Source organism: Muscardinus avellanarius (genome assembly GCF_963383645.1).
Source record: "Muscardinus avellanarius genome assembly, chromosome: 6".
Classification (NCBI taxonomy): Eukaryota; Metazoa; Chordata; class Mammalia; order Rodentia; family Gliridae; genus Muscardinus; species Muscardinus avellanarius.
The window spans coordinates 104,925,350-104,944,570 of NC_137791.1; positions in this window are offsets into that span (position 1 = coordinate 104,925,350).

Genomic DNA, 19,221 nt, shown 5'->3' on the forward strand with positions numbered 1-19,221 from the left:
CGGTTGTGCATTTTTCCCGCTGAGTTAGGATCTCTGCTCACCGGCGAGTGCTCTCGTCCAAGTAGCAGCCAGACTGAACCTGCTGAGCTTGTGGTGTGTGGCCCTGGACTCGCCGTGTGCTCTCAGCTGCAGTCTGCCTCGCCTCTTCCTTAGCATGATGGTGATGGTGACGTTGTTTACTGTATTTGTTGGTCAATAAATGCCATCTGAATTAATTTAGCCTTGTTAGCCAGTTATTTTTTATTTTATTTTATTTTTTGGTGGTACTGGGGTTCCTGGAAGCCCTTCTACCTCTGGGCTACACTCCCAGACCTATTTTTGTATTTTTCTATTAGGAAACAGGATCTCTAAAGCCAGCGCGGCTGGCTTCGAACCTGCGCGATCCTCCTGTCTCCGCCTCCCAAGAGCAGGGATTACAAGCGTGCGCCACCACGCCCGGCTTAGCCAGTTATCTTTAAAGTAGCTGTGATGACTGTAGACCTGTGTAAGTGATCTTAACCACCCTTGTTTTGACTAATTAATAGGGCTCAATTTTCTTCCCCTATGTTAATTTTAGAATTGCATTTGTTACCTGTCTTATGGATACTACATGAGCATGAGCTCCTCACTATCTCCCACAAAGACTTGGAAATAAAACTGTACATGAAAATTAGACAAGAAAAATCCACATACAATGCACGTGATGCAGCTTTCATTGGAAGAAAGCCGACAGAATGCCTGCAAATGTGTGGCTGAGGATCGGTGGTGCCCAGCTCAGCTTAAGTGCCCGCAGTTCAGAGCAGACAGGACTAGCCTTGGGTAGGATGAAAGTGCTCTCCGTATTCCCACTTAGTGGCTCCGAGAAGCTATGGGCTAGGAAAGACCAGGGAGCTCCCAGGCCAGGAGCTGGTAGGGTCCCTCCGGGCCGCACGTGGACACACCTGACCTCCAGCTGCGGCCCTGTGAGGAGTGCAGCAGCTGTCACAACTGTAGGTGTGCCGCGGCTGCATGGCACCAGTCTCAGCCCTTTTTCTGATTCTGCTGGATCCAGCAAGTAGCCCTCTAGATGTAATGTGGCTTCTGTCACAGTAGAGGATGTGATACTTGCAGTTGTTGGAAAACACTCTGCCCAAATCAACTTGCGGGGCCTGGAAGTGGAGACTAAGTTTTGGCAACCAGTCCTACTCTCCCCTGGGAGCGGTACCCCCAAGCCATCCCTCTGTGGCCATCTCCCAACACTGGCAGCTGCTTGTCTGTGCGCTCGCTGGGAACTCGTCTGCTGCCTTATTTCCTTACTTTTTTTCTAAAGTATTGGTCATCTTTATTTATTTATTTATTTTATTTATTTATACTGGGGATTGAACTTGAGGCATTATATTTCCCGACTTTATTTTTTCTTTGGAAAAAGGGTCTTGCTAACTTGCTGAGGGCCTCAGTAAGTTGCTGAGGCTGGCCTTGGAACTGAGATCCTCCTGTCTCAGCCTTCCAAGGAATGAGATTACCAGCATGCACCACTGCACCTGCACCACTGCTCCCAGCTCGCATCTCTTCTTTCTGATCACTGTCCTTCAAATATTCTTGGCTAGCATGGACCATAAACCTTGTGCTCTCTCACACACTTATAAATTGACCCCTAAAAATGTTTACCATAACTCTCAAGCATTGCAAATGATTTTTTGCAAATAAAATTTCTGGTGTAGTTGACATATTGATAAAGTGTTACTCCTTTAAATGTAGCCAGTGGGCAGGGCATGGTGGCACGCGCTTGTAATCCCGCGCTTGGGAGGCCGAGACAGGAGGATCGCGCAGGTTCAAAGCCAAACTCTCTGGCTTAAGAGACCCTGTTTCCAAATAAAAATATAAAATAGGTTTGGGAGTGTAGCCCAGAGGTAGAAGGGTTTTCAAGAATCCCAGTACCACCAAAAAAATAAAAATAAAAATAAATGTACCCAATGGAATTAATCCATTAAGTTCCAAGTTTTCAATTTTGTGAATTTTTTCTTTTTTGTGTGGTACAGGGGTGTTATATCTCTAAGCTACATTCCCAGCCCTATTTCATTTTTATTTTGATTCAGGGTCTTGCTAAGTTGCTAAGGCTGGCTTCAAACCTGTGATCCTCCTGTCTCAGTCTCCCAAGTACTAGGATTACAGGCGTGTGCCACTATGCCTGGCTTCTGTGAAATTTTTTCTTTCTTTCTTTCTTTCTTTCTTTCTTTCTTTCTTTCTTTCTTTCTTTCTTTCTTTTTTGGTGGTATTGGGGTTCCTGGGAACCCTTCTACTTCCGGGCTACACTCCCAGACCTATTTTTATACTTTTTTATTTGGAAACAGGGTCTCTTAAGCCAGCGCGGCCTGGCCTCGAACCTGCGCGATCCTCCTGCTCCGCCTTCCAAGTGCGGGGATTACAAGAGCGCACCACCACGCCCAGCATTCTGTGAAATTTTCAATGAAATTAATGAAGGTGCATTAACATAGGTTGGAAATAAAAATCTAGAGCTTATCATATAATTTATCATTTGTATTAATGATATTAATAATGTTCATATATATTATCTCTAGTTATTTACCTATCACTTTTCTTAAAAGAATATAACTATATAAATATTTATTTCAAAGTTTCATAAAAGTAAAATTTTGCTGGAAGTTCATCTCTTAATAAGATGAGCGAGGCTATATTTTTTATTTATTTTATGTTTTGTGGGTCTTGAAATGGAACTCAAGGGCATTCGACCTCTGAGCTACACCTCCTGACTTATTTTGTATTCTTTATTTTGAAACAGGGTCCCAGTAAGTTGCAGAAGGCCTCACTATGTAGCTGCGGCTGGCCGTGAACCACAGCCCTCCTGACTCAGCCTCCCAAACGCTGGGATTACAAGCTTGCACCATCACGCCCAGCTCAGGCTATATATTTTTTTAATTAACATATGTATCTGTGCAAGAATAAAGATATTACTATTGCTAGAAGACTTACTATTATTATTATTATGATAGGGTTAAACACCAGTTCTATTTCTAGTCTCAACATTATGCACACAAGAATAAGGAAAATCTTGTCTACATAAGAAGGAACAGGTTAAAATGGAAGAAATTTTGTTGTAGCACTGTTACGTTTATTTTATATTCCTTCTAAGTAATATGCCAAAAATCGTAAAAATTATGTTTGGTCACCTGTCAGCTGACAGCCAAATTCCTTCGATCTTCAATTTGTTGATAGCAGAGAGCTGGAAGTCACTGCACTTATAAACCACCCAGTCGTTGCAGCCTCCTGCGACCTAGGCTCTGTGGGCAGCGGGTTGAGTTGCGCTGCCCTTAGCACCCGCCACTTTACACCGAAGACGACCCCCGGAGTCAGGTGCAGTCTGGAAGAGGCGGCCCTCCTCCCGCAGAGAACGGAGGTGCGCCTGAGAGGGAGAGGAGCAGTCCAATGAGGCCTGCCCATTCCCAGGCAGACTTTAGCAAAGAGTAGGTGTGAAAATCCAGGCTCTGAAAACTAATTCTTTTAATTACCCATGCTTTTGTGGCTGCTGAAAAATCTTATCCGATTGTCTGGGAACTCAGGCTTCATATTCCCCAGTTTCAAACACTCTTTTTTGGGGGATGACAGGGGATTTAACTTAGAGGTGTCCTACCTCCCTAGCCCTTTTTATTTTTTATTTTGAAATAGGATCTTGCTAGGCTGCTGAGCGTCTTCCTACTCAGGCTGGCCTCAAATTTGCTATCCTCTTGTCTCAGTCTCCCAAGTACTGGGATTATAGGCATGTGCCACCATGCCATCCACCCTTTTTTGTTTTTATTGCTTTTTTATTCCAAGAACATAAGTCATTTAATACTTTTGATTTTATAGCACAAAATAAAACAAGCTATGATTCCCCCAAATAATTTTAAGAGCTTAGTAGAATATTATTGCCTGAAGTTTATGATCTTTAAGTTATAGGTCAAAAGAGTTATATGTTGTTGTTTGAAGACACACAGTGAAGGGTTGGGTGATGCCAACTCATGCCAGAGCCAGCACCATGCTAATTGGACTTTCAGCCTCCAACACTGTGAGCTAAATAAACCTCTTTTCTTTCTAAGTGAATAGCCTTAGGTATTTTATCATAGCAATGAAAAGCAGACCCATACAATTTTTCCCCAGCATGGCTTACTTTTTAAGTTAAAAACATTGTACTAAAATATAGATAATGAAAACAATTACCTTACCCATTTTTCTTTTGGGTACTGGGGATTGAATCCACATGCACTCTCCCTGTGAGCTACACCCCCAGCCCCACTTTATTTCTTATTTGGAAACAGTGTCTCACTAAGTTACTGAGGATCTTGCTAAATTGCCGAGGCTGTCTTTGAACCCTGAGAGCTTCCTCTCAGCCTCACAAGTACTGGGATTACAAGCCTGTGCCACCATGACCAGCTCATTTTAGCCATTTTAAGCATACAGTTCAATGGCTGTAAGTACCTTCATATTGTGCAACCATCACCACCGTCTCTCTCCAGAACTCTTTCATCTTGCAAAACTGAAACTCTGTACTCATAAACAGTAACTCCCTATTCCCCCTTCCCCCAAGCCCTGACAGCAGCATTAATTACATTTTAAATATAGAAGATTGTGAGGCCAATCCCTGTGGGAGATTGCGCTCCAAACCTTGAGACATTTATTGTGCCTCTGTTACAGCAAATCACATTTGAGGAATCTATTTATCAGATTTGCTTTTCATTCAACGTATTGTTACAAAATCAATACTGTAATAAAATGAAAGTAATTCTTTGAATCTAGGAAGTTTTTTTTTAGTGTCATCAATGTGTCACCACAGAAAAGGATGATAGCATCTTTCAGGAATTTTTAGACTTTATTTGAGTTTATCTTCAATACCTGTGAAAATCTCTGAAGTGTACAAATATTACTTTATATTAGTAAAAGAATTTCCTGTACAATTCCTCTCTATTTTATAAAGGCATTTATTTTGGAATGGATAGGTAGTTTCTTCAGGCGGCCATAACAAAACATGTGAACTATGTGGTTCAAAACAATATAAATGGCCGGGCGTGGTGGCGCACGCTTGTAATCCCTGCGCTTGGAAGGTGGAGACAGGAGGATCACACAGGTTCAAAGCCAGTCTCACTGGCTTAAGAGACCCTGTTTCCAAATAATAAATATAAAAAAATAGGTCTGGGAGTGTAGCCCAGAGGTAGAAGGGTTTCCAGTAACCCCAGCACCACCAAAATAAACAAACAAACAAACAAACACCAATTCCATCATAGTTCTGGACAGGAGAAGTCCAAATCACGTCTGGGCATGGTGGCGCATGCCTGTGATCCCAGGACTTGGGAGATGGACACAGGAGGATCGCAGGTTTGAGTCCAGTGCTTGGTAACTTACCTGTTTTTATTTCAAAATAAAAAATAAAATAGTCTGTGGGTGTAGCTCAGAGATAGGCACCCCTGGACTCAATCCCCAGTAACACACACACACACACACACACACACACACACACACACACACAGTTCCAAGTCGAGGTGTCAGCAGGTCAGCGCCTTCTGAGCTCTGAGGACAATCTGTTCCTTCCATTCACAGCTGGCAACTTGCTTTTTCCTGGCTTGCAGATGTATCAGTGCAGTCCTTACCTCCATGCTGATTTGATAAGGAAGCCATTCATACTGGTTAGGGACCTGCCCTACTCTAGCATACCTCAGCTTAACTGATTGTATCTCTATGACCCTATTTCCAAATATGGTCACATCATGGGTACTGGGTTGCGATGTCAACATATCTTTTGGGGGAGACACAATTCAACCCGTAGTGATAGGTCAGGGATGAGCCTGATAATGGCTTGTACCTTTTATAAAACTCTGATAGTTTAACATATTTGGAATGGTCAAAGAGCAGAATTACCAACTCATTGACCCATGCATAGTAGATACTAAAATATGTTTATTAAGTTAATGTTGCTACCATGAAGCTCAGGATGAAAGTTAAGAAATCTCAACCATCAGCCTGGTGAATGGGTCAGATCATGATTTCTTGCCATAGAAGAACTGGGTTGGTTCCATAGTTTGGCAATTGTGAATTGTGCAACTATGAACATAGATATACATGCATTAGTTTGGTATTTTGGTTTCCATTCTTCTGGGTAGATACCCAGAAGTGGTATTGCTAGATCATATGGTAGGTTGGTTCCCATTTTTCTGAGGATCCTCCAAAACTGTTCTCTAAAGTGGTGGCACGAATTTGCAATCCTACCAACAATGTGTTAGAGTTCCTACTTCTCCATATTCCCATATTCTCTCCAACATTTGGTGGGTTGTTTTTTTGTTTTTTTGTTTTTTTGGGGTCTGGGGATGGAACCCAGGGGCATTTGACCTCAGAGCTATATACCCTGCCCTATTTTTTATTCTTTATTTTGAAACCAGATCTCACTGAGTGAGGGCCTCACTAAGTAGCTGAGGCTGTCCACGAACCACGATCCTCGGTCTCAGCCTTCCAAATGCTGGGATTACAAGCATGCGCCACCACGCCCAGCGTTGGTGTTGTTTGTTTTTGATGATTTCCATTCTAACTGGAAATCTCAGGATAATTTTGACTTGCATCTCTCTGATTGCTAATGATGTTGAATGGATTACAAAACTATGGGAGAGTGCACAATGGAATTTTACTCAGCCATAAAGAAAAACACAATTACATCTTTTGCAGGGAAATGGATGGAACTAGAGAACATTTTGTTAAGTGAGATTAGACAGTCACAAAAAGTAAAAACTCAGATGCCCTCCCTAATATATGGACGCCAGGGAGAAAAAAGGTCATAGGAGGAAATCTAGATGAAGAAGGTGAAACCACAGAAAAGCAAATAAGGTGACCTAACTGAGGGAGATAGGAGGGGGAAGAAGAAAATTCCCTAATGTATATAATACACATTCACGAATATATCAAAGTCAATCATTAAGCCAAACATGAAAAAGAAGAATGGAGAGGGAATGGGATGGGCACTGGGGAAGGGGTAATTCATGATGTGTACATCTATGCCTCTACCATCTTGTACTCCAGCAATATCACTTCTGGGTATCTACCCAAAAGAGTGGAAACCAAACTACCACACACATACACACAGAGGCTCCTGGGAATTCTGAGAAGAGGAAACCTCACCCTTCCCTATTGCTGAGATAAGTAAGTCTATTGGGAGAGTGAAGGTATTTGAAGCAATAATTATTCCCATAACAATAACGTAATTCCCGTAACAATAAAGCTTCAAAAAATGTTTGTCTCTAGAGAACATGGAGGCGCACCCTTGTAATCCTGGTACTTGGGAGGCTGAGACAGGAGGATAGCAGGTTTGCAGCCAGCCTCAGCTACCTAGTGAGGCCTGCTGCGTTTTATGTCCAAGCTATACCCCCAGCCCTATTTTTTTATTCTTTATTTTGAAACAGGGTCTCACTAAATTGCAGTGGGCCTCATTAAGTAGCTGAGGCTGGCCACAAACCTGTGATCCTCCTGTCTCAGCATCTCAAGTACTGGGATTACAAGTGTGCACCACCATCCCTGGATTTATTTTTCTTTTTGAAACAGGATCTGACTAAGTGGCTGAGGGCCTCCCAATTTGCTGAGGCTGACCACAAACCTGCAGTCCTCTTCCCTTAGCCTCCCAAGTACTGGAATTATAGGACTATACCATTGTGCCTGGCTTCAAATGAAATTTTATTTTCTACTTATAGATAACCTTTATGTTGAGGAAATTGAGAGGAAAACAACTTTTTATGTATTTTGGGGGAAAAAGATTCAAAGGAAGTGAGAGAAGAGATAAACTGTATTTGAGACTCTGTGTGTGTGTGTGTGTGTGTGTGTGTGTGTGTGTGTGTGTGTGTGTGTGGTATGTGTATATATATGTATAACATTATTAGGCTTTAATATGTTCCAAAATAATCAGATTCATGAATCAATTATTTTCTTTGCTTTTTTTTTTGTGTGTGTGTGTATGTGTGGTACTGGGGGTGGAACCCAGAGGCTTTCTACCTCCAGGCTATACTCCCAGACCTATTTTATATTTTACTTGGAAACAGGGTCTCACTAAGTTGCTGAGAGCCTCATTAAGTAGCTGAGGCTTGCTTTGAACCTGTGCGATCCTCCTGTTTCAGCCTCCCAAGCTCAGGGATTACAAGCTTTTTTCTTTGCATTTTATTTCATGCATATTTGCTTTTGAAATAATATTCTTGAGTCTCTAAAACTCTTCTGTTTAAACCTTATATTTCTTTGCATCCTTATTAGCTATGAGCAAAAGAGTTGTTACCCATCCCAGTGATCTTATACCACACAGTCAGGCCCGACATCAGTAAGGTTCCACCACCTTCCAAAAGTGTCCCCTACCGCTGGCTGGGGACCAAGCCTTTTAACACACCATCCTTGGGAGACATTCTGGATCCAGACTGTAGCATTATCCCACCTTACTCCCTCCCCTTTTTTTCCTGGACCACTTTCTCTGGTGAAATCCACTTGCTATGTCATGAAGATGCTTAAGCTACTAATGTGGGAAGGAACATAGCTCCCTGGCCAACAGCCAGTTAGAAATTAAAGACTGCCAGCCATCATGTGAGTGTGGAAGCAGATTGTCCCCAGCCTGCGGCTGACTGTAGCTCCAGCTCACTGCTCAATTGAAATCGCACGGAACACCCCGAGGGACCTAGCTGACGTACTCCCAGATGCTTGATCTGTGGAAATGGTGAGATGATAAATGTTTGTGGTTTTCAGTTTCAAGGGGTAATTTGTTGCATAGAAATATATAATTAAAACAGTGAGCCAGGTGTGGTGGCACACGCTTGAAATCTCAGTACCTAGGAGGCTGAGACAAGAGGCTCACAGGTTCAAGGCCAGCCTCAGCAACGTAGTGAGGCCCTCTGCAACTTAGTGAGACCCTATTTCTTTTTTTTTTTTTTTTTGTGGATCTGGGGATGGAACCCAGGGACATTCTACCTCCAAGTTACACCCCCTGCCCTATTTTATATTCTTTATTTTGAAACAGGGTCTCACTAAGTTGCGGAGGGCCTCAGTAAGTAGCTGAGGCTGTCCACAAACCACAATTCTCCAGTCTCAGCCTCCTGAATGCTGGGATTACAAGATGCTCCACCATGCCTGGCAAGGGATCCTGTTTCAAAATAAAATATAAAATAGATCTGGGGATATAGCTCAGAGGCAGAGTATCCCTGGGTTCAATCTCCAGTACTACAACACACACACACATACACACAAACAGATATTAGTGCTTGAAGTGAGGTGGTGCCATATAAAAACCTACAATGTAAAAGTGGCTCTTTGGAAATTATTTTGAGCTGGGTATGGTGGCGCACGCTTGTAATCCCAGCATTTGGGAGGCTGAGACAGGAGGATTGCGGCTCACGGACAGCCTCAGCCACTTAGTGAGGCCCTTTGCCTCACTATGAGCAAAAGAGACAGACTACTTCTCCCATTTTTTATTTATTTATTTATTTATTTATTTATTTTGCAGGTCTGGGGATGGAACCCAGGGGCATTCAAACTCCGAGTTACACGCCCTGCCCTATTAGTTTATTTATTTTGAAACAGAGTCTCACTAAATTACGGAGTGCCTCACTAAGTAGCTGAGGCTGTCCGCGAACTGCGATCCTCTGGTCTCAGCCTCCCAGATGCTGGGATTACAAGTGTGCACCGCCATGCCCGGCTCTACTTCCCTTTTCATTTAGTGTTTCCTCTTCTTAGCCTAAAGACACAAGGCAAAGCTTTTTAGGGTGAAGGTGCAATGGGATTCAACCTAGGGTCATTCTACCTCTAGGCTACACTCCCAGCCACACACACATACACACAGATGCACACACACACACGTATGTGTAAACATATATATACATATATATGTAAAATATATACATATATATGTTTAAAAATTTTTTTAAATCATGAAACAGGGTCTCACTAAGTTGGTCTTGCTAAGTTGCTGAGGCTGGTCTCGAACCCATGATCCTCCAGTCTCTGCCTCCCAAATACTGGAGCTATAGGCATGTGCATGCCTGGCTTGGAAAAAACTTTGTCTAGGCCATATCTAACTTTGCTTTTTGCCTACAATTAATAAATTATATATAATATTATAGTCTATCTCTTCAAAACTCTTATCTGATCCAATAACATGCTCTTTGACATAATTTCAATGGAGGTAAATCTTTTTCTCTTACTTATCACTGTCTAGATAGAATCCGAACCTAGAACAGGAAAGTAAGGACTGGTAGAGCATAGTAGACGGCTCCATTGTCTCTCTTTCTGTATTGTACCCTCTTCCTTCTCTTCTTGGGAATATTCTCCCGCTACTCTTGCCAGCACATGATGAAAGAAAATAGATTGTGATTTATCACGTTTACCAGGGCCATAACTTAGATTTGAGATTTTTATAGTCAAAGTAAGAGTTAGAATTATGACTTGGAAAGTCACTGGCTTGAAAACTATTTCCTTGAGAAGTCATATCTCATTTGATTAAAATAAAGACAGAAAATTCAACCTAAAGGAAAACTCATTTGTCTTCTAAGAATAGCATTTCAGAGAGTCAAAGAAATTAGAGGTAGAAAAATCAATTAGAGCTAATCTGCCAGCTTGTCAGAGAGGATTGCTTGCTACAAAATATATTCCAGTTGTTCATCCAGGTCAATTTTAAATGTCTCGAGGGATGAAGCAATAGTTACATCCCTGTGAAGACTTCCGTTTTATATAGTTGAACTTAACCAGAATCTTTCTTCTAATATCTATGTATGTTAAGTATTAATTCTATACTATTTCAATCACACTTTTTTTCCCCTATACTAATACCTTTTTCTTCCCAAATTGAGTTTCTATGTGTGTGGGGGTGGGTGGATTGAACCCAGAGACATTCTACATCTGAGTTATACCCCCAGCCCTATTTTCTTTTGAAACAGGGTGTCACCAAGTTCCTGAGGGCCTCACTAAGTTTGCTGAGGCTGGCCTCAAACCCTCAATCCTCCTGTCTCCATCTCCCAAGTACTGGAATTACAGGCATTCACCACCATACCCAGTTCAGTTTCTATACTCTTAGTTATATATAAGAAGTTATATTTCATTTAACCTGATCACAGTTGATTACTTCTTATAATGATCTCCTAAAAAATCAAAGCAGTCTTTAGGACTTTCTCTTCAACTCCTTTTTCTTTTCTGTTTTTGCAGAATTTATAAGGAAACACTTTTAAGTAGAAGATATTCATTAGGAACAAGCAGAGAAAAGAGTCTCTACATTTCTTATTTGATCAAGGAGGCTATATATTTCTTTGCAAATTAGTAATATATTTTGTCTCTGTCTGGTATGAGCAAAGCCTATTCTCTTGCAAATCGTTTCGAGTTCTTCCAAAATGGCTTCTCTGCCAGTGTTTTCCCTTTCAGATTCCCCCTTCCTACATAATTATATTTGCATGGATTTAAAATGGACTGCTTTTCTAGATTAGATTGTGTTATTTCTATTGTGCCCTTTGAGTATGGAGGTGATGGTTTTCCTCCATCCACACAATTTAAATTCCTGCCCTTATCTGTGCAGAGGACTAATTATGAGACACCATGCGCATTGGTCCTCTGGACTCAAATTTCTGCTGTCTGACGATAAGCAAAGCAAGGCCTGTAGGAGGGTGAGAGCTGTCATGCAGCCAGGGATGGAGACTGCCCTGAGCGCAGAACATGAGTTCTTCGCAGCTTAAGTCAGTTCAATGAAGCGTCAGCATCGGTGGTAACAATGCTTGGTAAATAAGGGGACTGGCAGAGGCAGAGTGTGATGAGCCTCCCTGCATGCTTCTGTGCTCAGTTAATTGAGTTTCTATGAATGCTTATTTTGATCCATTCATTATCATTGTTTAGGAACCACAGAATGTTTATGGAATTTACTAAATATATTTCTCAACCGTAAAAATTTACAGAAACACTTAATTAGCTTTCTCTTATTACCAAGAGGCTGTCAGGGCTTAAAACAAAATAAAACCAACACGGTAGAATAGATATTTATTAAGTATCTTCTCTATGGTTAGACTAAGAAACAGAAGTTCACACTCTAGCAAGAAAGAATGACAGGACATCTAGCTGGAGGTCATGACACGCTAACAAGCCTGTGGTGTGCTCTGGACCTGCGTGAGGGATGGAGGCTGTGTGGTGACTCAAGGAAGACTCTGGGCAGGCGGGGCCCATGGGGGAGCCCTGGTGGGCAACGTGTGGAGCGGGCACGGGGACGTCGGTGGAGGCAGGAAGCTGGGAGGCGCAGGCTGTTTGCCAGTGACTTGATTAAGCAGTGGGGCCGGGGATAAGACCTCTTTCCTATTTGGGGTGGGTGCATCTCTCTGGAGTGAGTTTGCATAGGGAGAACACCCCATCTCCCAGTGAGGAATCTGAGGGAGGCAAAGGTCCCTTCTCTTGTCCTCTGGGTGCTAGGGCACCGCAGATGCCTTGGCTCAGCCACTCAGGCGTCCTGCGCAGGGAGGGGCTGACAGCAAGGTGCAAAGGTTTGGGACCATGGCCGTGGGAAGGGGCAGGGAGGTAGTGCTGCTGGTGGCCTCCTGAGCCCTGATCTTTTCTGTGTCATTTCCTGCCAGTCTTCTATCCATCTTGATCCTTTTCCAAACCTGATTTTCCATCTTTGTGTTGATGCGGTGAGCCTTCCACAACCATCCTAGACTTTTTTTTTTTTTTTTGGTGGTACTGGGGATGGAACCTAGGGGCAGTCTACCTCTGAGCTACACCCCCAGCCCTATTTTTTTTTTATTCTTTATTTTGAAACAGGGCCTCACTATGTTGCGGAGTGCCTTATGAAGTAGCCGAGGTTGTCTGTGAACCATGATCCTCCTGTCTCAGGCTCCCAAATGCTAGGATTATAGATGTGTGCCACCACGCCCAGCTCCAGACTTGTTTTTTGGGTAAGTTAATGAGACTTAATTTCTTTTGCCTGTGACCAAGAGGTGTCTCAAACGACAGAGAATTTAATCTTTTTGGTTTATTTGTATTTCCTAAATTTTACTCAATCAGTATGAAGTACTTCTATAATAAGATGATTTTATTTAATGTAAAATCAAATGTAATTGTGAAAATAAGATTTAGTGTGTGTGTATGTGGTGCTGGGGATTAAATCCAGGGACATTCTACCTCTGAGCTACACCTCTAGCCTTATTTTTTATTCTTTATTTTGAAACAGGGTCTCACTAAGTTTCAGAGGGCCTCACTAAGTAGCTGAGGCTGGCCACGAACTTGCAATCCTCTAGCCTCAGCCTCTCAAGTACTGGGCTTACAAATGTGCACTATCACACTCGGTTTAAGATTGTGTGTGTGTGTGTGTGTGTGTGTGTGTGTGTGTGTGTGTGTGTTTGCCAAGGGCATTCTACCTCTTAGCTATACCCCCAACCCTATTTTATTTATTTTTTTGAAACAGGGTCTCACAAAGTTGCAGAGAGCCTCACTAAGTTCCTGAGGCTGGCCACAAACCTGTGATCCTCCTGTCTCAATCTCCTAACTGGGATTATTAGCATGTGCCACCACACCCAGCTGAAATATAAGAATTTTAAACAATTAAAACTTGTTTAAGCTGGGCATGGTGGAACATGCCTATAGTGCTAGTTCTTGGGAGGCTGCGACAGAAGGATTATAGGTTTGAAGCCAGCTTCAGCAATTCAGTGAGACCCTCCCTATTCTGAAATAAAAAATAAAATAGGGCTGGGAGTGTAGCTTGGAAGCAGAATGCCCTGAGTTCAATACCAAGTACCATACATAAAATTAAAAAAAAAATTTTTTAAACGCTAGCTGGGCATGGTGGCGCAAGCTTGTAATCCCCGCGCTTGGGAGGCGGAGACAGGAGGATCACGCAGGCTCGAAGCCAGAAGCGCTGGCTTAAGAGACCCTGTTTCCAAATAAAATATAAAATAGTTCTGAGAGTGTATAAACAGGGTTCCATCCCCAGTACCACCAAAAAAAAAAAAAAAAAATTAAAATGCTAAAAAAAATCTATATTGAGTTATAGTAGTAATAATTTTTTTTTTTTTTGTGGTACTGGGGTTCCTGGAAGCCCTTCTACCTCCGGGCTACACTCCCAGACCTATTTAAAAAAAAAATTTTTTTTTTTGGAAACCGGGTCTCCTAAGCCAGCGCGCACGGCTGGCTTTGAACCTGCGCGATCCTCCTGTCTCCACCTCCCAAGCGCGGGGATTACAAGCGTGTACCACCACGCCGGGCTAGTAGTAATAATTTTAAGATAATAAATGTTGAGTACATACCTATGAGCCAAGCACAATATTATGAAATTTATGTACATGAGTTCACATATTTTGGTAACAATATGAAGATGTACGTGCTTTGATTATCACTGTTTTCAAATGAGAAAGTGGGTGGGGAGAGTTTAAGTCACTTGTCCCCAACTACCAGTGAGAGAGTGATACACAGGACTTTAAAGCAGGCTGTCCCAGCCGGGCGTGGTGGCGCACGCTGGTAATCCCGCGCTTGGGAGGCTGAGACAGGAGGATCGCGCAGGTTTGAAGCCAGCCTCAGCTACTTAGTGAGGCTCTCAGCTACTTAGTGAGACCCTGTTTTCAAATAAAATATAAAAAGAGGTCTGGGAGTACAGTCCAGAGGTAGAAAATCCCCTGGGTTCCACCTCCAGTACCACACACACACCAAAAATAATCAGGCTGTCCCAAACTCAACACTCCTAATCCCAAAGCATCACAAGGCAGTGGTGACGGCCTTTCTCTGTGAAGGAGCTGAGGAGCTTTTGTGGAAGAAGTAATATCCAAACTAGACCTTAGACCAAAATCCTTAAGTAGGATTTTATCAGATAAAGATGATGTAAAGTATTAGTTCACCTGGGTGGCACATGCCTGTAATCCCAGTACTTGGAAGGCTGAGACAGGAGGATTGCAGTTTTGAAATTAGCCTCAGTAATTTAGTGAGGTCCTCAGCATTAGTGAGACTCTGTTTCAAAATAAAAACTAAAATAGGCAATAGGCTCTGAGTGTAGCTCCTGGTTTTAATCCCTAATACCAAAACAAACAAACAGTGGTCCTAGTTGAGCCCGAGAGGGTGTGTGCAAGGGCAGAAATAAGAACGGCCACTCCTCATGAGTGTAGGTCGCTGTGGCATGGGGGTAGGGGACATATAAAGAGGTATCGGTGCCAGGTATGGTGGCACATGCCTGTACTGCCAATACTTGGGAAGCTGAGACAGGAGATGACAGATTGAAGACCAGCCTCAGTAACCTAGTGAGACTCTCAGTAACCTGTCAGGACCCTGTTTCAAAACAAATAATCAAAAATAATGATGACAAAAAGAGTGGAGGATCTAGCTCACAGGTAAAATGCCTCTGTGTTCAATTCCCAGTACAAAAAAAAAAAAAAAAGAGGTATAAGCTTGGGGATGGGTGGCCAACAGAGAGGCAGGCAGCAGAGGAATGCAAATGTGGACTTCAGATGGAGCAACGGTTGGCCACGTGAGTTCTTAGGTTTAGTAAAGATTTTACCCTTAAGTGACTGGAGGCCAATTGGGGGATTAGAAGAGAATGCCATGGTCAGCAGCCTACTATACAAGGATCACTCGGGCTGTAGCACAGGAAGGGCTTGGATGGGGAGTGCTGGGCATCACCAGAGTCACTTAGCAGGAGCATGGGAAGCCCGTGGGCGCGGTGGGAGAGGGGTGGAGAGGCGCCCCTGAGGTGGGAGCACGGGGCCTGATGACTAAGCTGATGCAGGTGGTTGAGGAGGAAGTAAGAATCCAAGATGACTGAGGTTTCTAATTTAGAAACTTGAGTAATTGGGGATGCCATTAACCAAAGCAGGAATGGAAGGAAGGAAGGCATCTCACGTGAGAAGCTTTACATATGATTTCGTTTAGTCCTAAACAAACCCAGGATGAAAAGATTAACATGCTCATTTTATAAGAAGTGAGGGCAAATATCTTGCCCAAGGTTACACAGCTGATGAGAGTGGAGATTGTAAAACAAGGCCTGAACTCCAAAACCATCTTCTTTCCATGAGTGTATGTGTGTGTGTGTGTGTGTGTGTGTGTGTGTGTGTGTGTGTACACTTTGATGATAATTTTCATTGGAAAGTAAGACTGATGGTCCCGGGGAAGGTAAACCATGGAAACATGGTCTTCCCAGGAATAACATAGAGTGGAAGAGGTTAAAGCCTTGAATTCTGGGTTCCCAGGACCAGGGTGGCACTGTCTAATACACTTTTCTGCAATACCAGAATTTTTTTTTTTTTTTTTGATACTGGAAGTTGAACTCGGCATTCTACCTCTGACCTACACTCTCAGCCCTATTTTACTTTTTTTTTTATTTTGAAACAGAATCTTGCTGAGTTGCCAAGGCTATCCTGTCCTAGCGTCCCAAGTACTGGGGTTACAGATGTGTTTTGTTTCGCCACCCCCGGCTCACTAGAAATGACTTATAGTTGTCTGAATACAGTCTCCATTAGCCCAGGGAGCTACTGAGTGCTTGAAGTGTGGCCAGTATGACCGAAGAACTGAAATGTTATCTATGATCGTTTTTTTTTTTTTTTTTTCCGGTGGTACTGGGGTTCCTGGAAGCCCTTCTACCTCCTGGGCTACACTCCCAGACCTATTTTTCTTATTTTTGGAAACAGGGTCTCCTAAGCCAGCGTGGCTGGCTTCGAAGCTGTGCGATCCTCCTGTCTCCGCCTCCCAAGCGTGAGGATTACAAGCGTGCGCCACCACGCCCGGCTTATGATCGGTTTTAATTAATTTCAAATTATAAGCAAGCATATGTGGCTCGTGACTACCATACCCCATAGTTTGGGTCTGAGCAATCAGTCGGGCCCCCATCAGTCATTATGAAGAGGCCTGACCGGTCCTCCTGAAAAGTCACGAAGTATTTGATCGTCTACTTCATTTCAGTGGGTAAGATTGGTCCTAAGTTTGAGGACTGTGTTAGCTTTCTGTCCCTGTAACCAAATGGCTGAGATAAACATCTTAAAAGGAGGAAAGATTATTTGGGCTGTCGGTGTCAGAGGTTTCTGCACACGGTCACTTGGCCCAATGGTTCGTCGGCCTTGGTGAGGCAGACCATCATGGCGGCCTGTTGGGGTGGAGGAGAGCGACTCACTCCAGAGGCCAGGGAGCAGGCGGAAGGGCCGGGCTCCAGCACCCTCTTCATCCCCCATCTGTTTCCTCTAATCCTCCATCTTCAAAAGTTTCCGTCACTTTCTGACAGTACCATCATCTGGGGACCAAGGCTTCCACACATCATCTTTTGGGGATATTTAAGATCCGGACTGTGTGAAGGACCATGTTTTCTTAGCAGGAATTCTTTCCTAGGAAGATCCAAACTTATCAAACTTTATCTTTCCAAAGAGGGAACTATGATACTTTAATTCTTCTACTTATTATTTATTTTTTTATTTTTGTGGTTTTGTGGTTAAAACCAGAGGCATTCTACCTCCAAGCTATACCCACAGGCTCATTTAATTTTTAATTTAATTAATTGTTTTTGTTACTGGGGATTGAATTCAGAGGCATTCTACCTCTGAATGGCATCCTCAGCCCTATTTTTAAGTTTTTATTTTGAAACAGGGTCTTTCTAGGTTAATGAGAGTCTCATTACTTGCTGAGGTTGTCCTCAAACCTGTGATCCTCCTATCTCAGTCCCCCAAGTGCTGAGATTGCAAGCGTGCACCACCACATCTGGCTATTTTTAATATTTATTTATTTATTTATTTATTTATTTATTTATTTATTTATTTGGTGGTACTGGGCTTCCTAGAAACCCTTCTACCTCCAGGCTACACTCCCAGACCTATTTTTAAATATATCTTTATTTGGAAACAGGGTCTCTTAATCCAGCACGGCTGGCTTCGAACCAGCTCGATCCTCCTGTCTCTGTCTCCCAAGTGCAGGGATTACAAGCATGTGCCATCACACCCAGCCTATTTTTAATTTTGAAACAGGTTCTAAGTTCCTGAGGGCCTCACTAAGTTGCTGAGTTTGGCCTCAAACTGGAGATCCTCCTGTCTCAGCCTCCCAAGTATTGGGATTACAGTTTCGTGCACTAGCATGCTGGATTACTTTCTTTCTTCTATGTGTCAAAAAATCGTGATTTTCTTCATGCTTATACTTTTCTGCGTAGTGTTATTTAAGAATACACCACACACACACACACACACACACACACACACACGAGTGCAAGTTCCAGGAATACTTCCTGGGTTCAAATCCCAGTTCTGCCACTAAATACGCTGTTCCATCCTTGAGTTAACTTCACATCCTCAGCCTTCCTTTCCCTATGGGTAAAATCAGGATAGCACAGTACCTCCCGCACAGAGCAGTTGTGAGGACTAAGTAACCTGGGGGGAATGCTTAGCCAGTCTCTGGCACAAGCCCAGCACTTAGTAGAAGTTAGCTATTCTGTAACCAGCACCTCCCGAGGACTGTGTACCTTGCACCTCTTGCTTGACATTTACTAAATTCTATTTTCGCTTAAGTAGAAGGTATTCTCCCAGATCTCTAAATGTCAGAACATTCCAAAAAGGAATGCACATTCATCAAGATAAAAAGGTAGTGTTCTGAGGAGTCACAATTTAGATATTACTGTGAGCATGAGTGTTGCAAGCTATTTTTGTATTTCCTTTTGATTTCTATACGGCTTAGGTACTTCAGATCATTACCAAAGCAAACCAAGAGCCTGATATTTTGTGGTGATCATTAAAACTCCCTTGGTTTCACCTCAAACGGTTCACACGCCACACGATCAAGTAAAAATACTTTAGATTCTAAGTGTTGGCACAAGGTTTCTTGATGTAGTTCTGAAGAACTTCATACCACTTTGAATACTTAATGTCTAGTCTTTAGCTTCCTTAGAAGTGGTTGTTGATTCGGGACTATTTAAAGACACGACTTCACGAGTAGGCATGAGTAGTAGGATTCCTTTTGTGGCCACCAATTTTGTACTTTGTAACCTTTAGAATGAAAACTAGCATCGTAATATGGTCTTGCAGCCCCCTCCCCCCCCCCATCAGATTGGAGTTTTGGTCATTTGGGTTCGAGTGCCACTTTTACCGTTGCCTCTAAATGAGGAAAAGTCTCTGCACCACAAAGAGATAAATGTTCGTAAAATCTGAGCCTTGATCTAGACTTGATTCTGGAATCATCACTAACACATCTTTTCCCATTGAAACTCCGGTTGATTTAGAAGGACCTTTGGCTTAAGGAGCTTTCTTTCAGAGGTCCTTGTGCGGCTCACAGCGTTTACGCCCATGC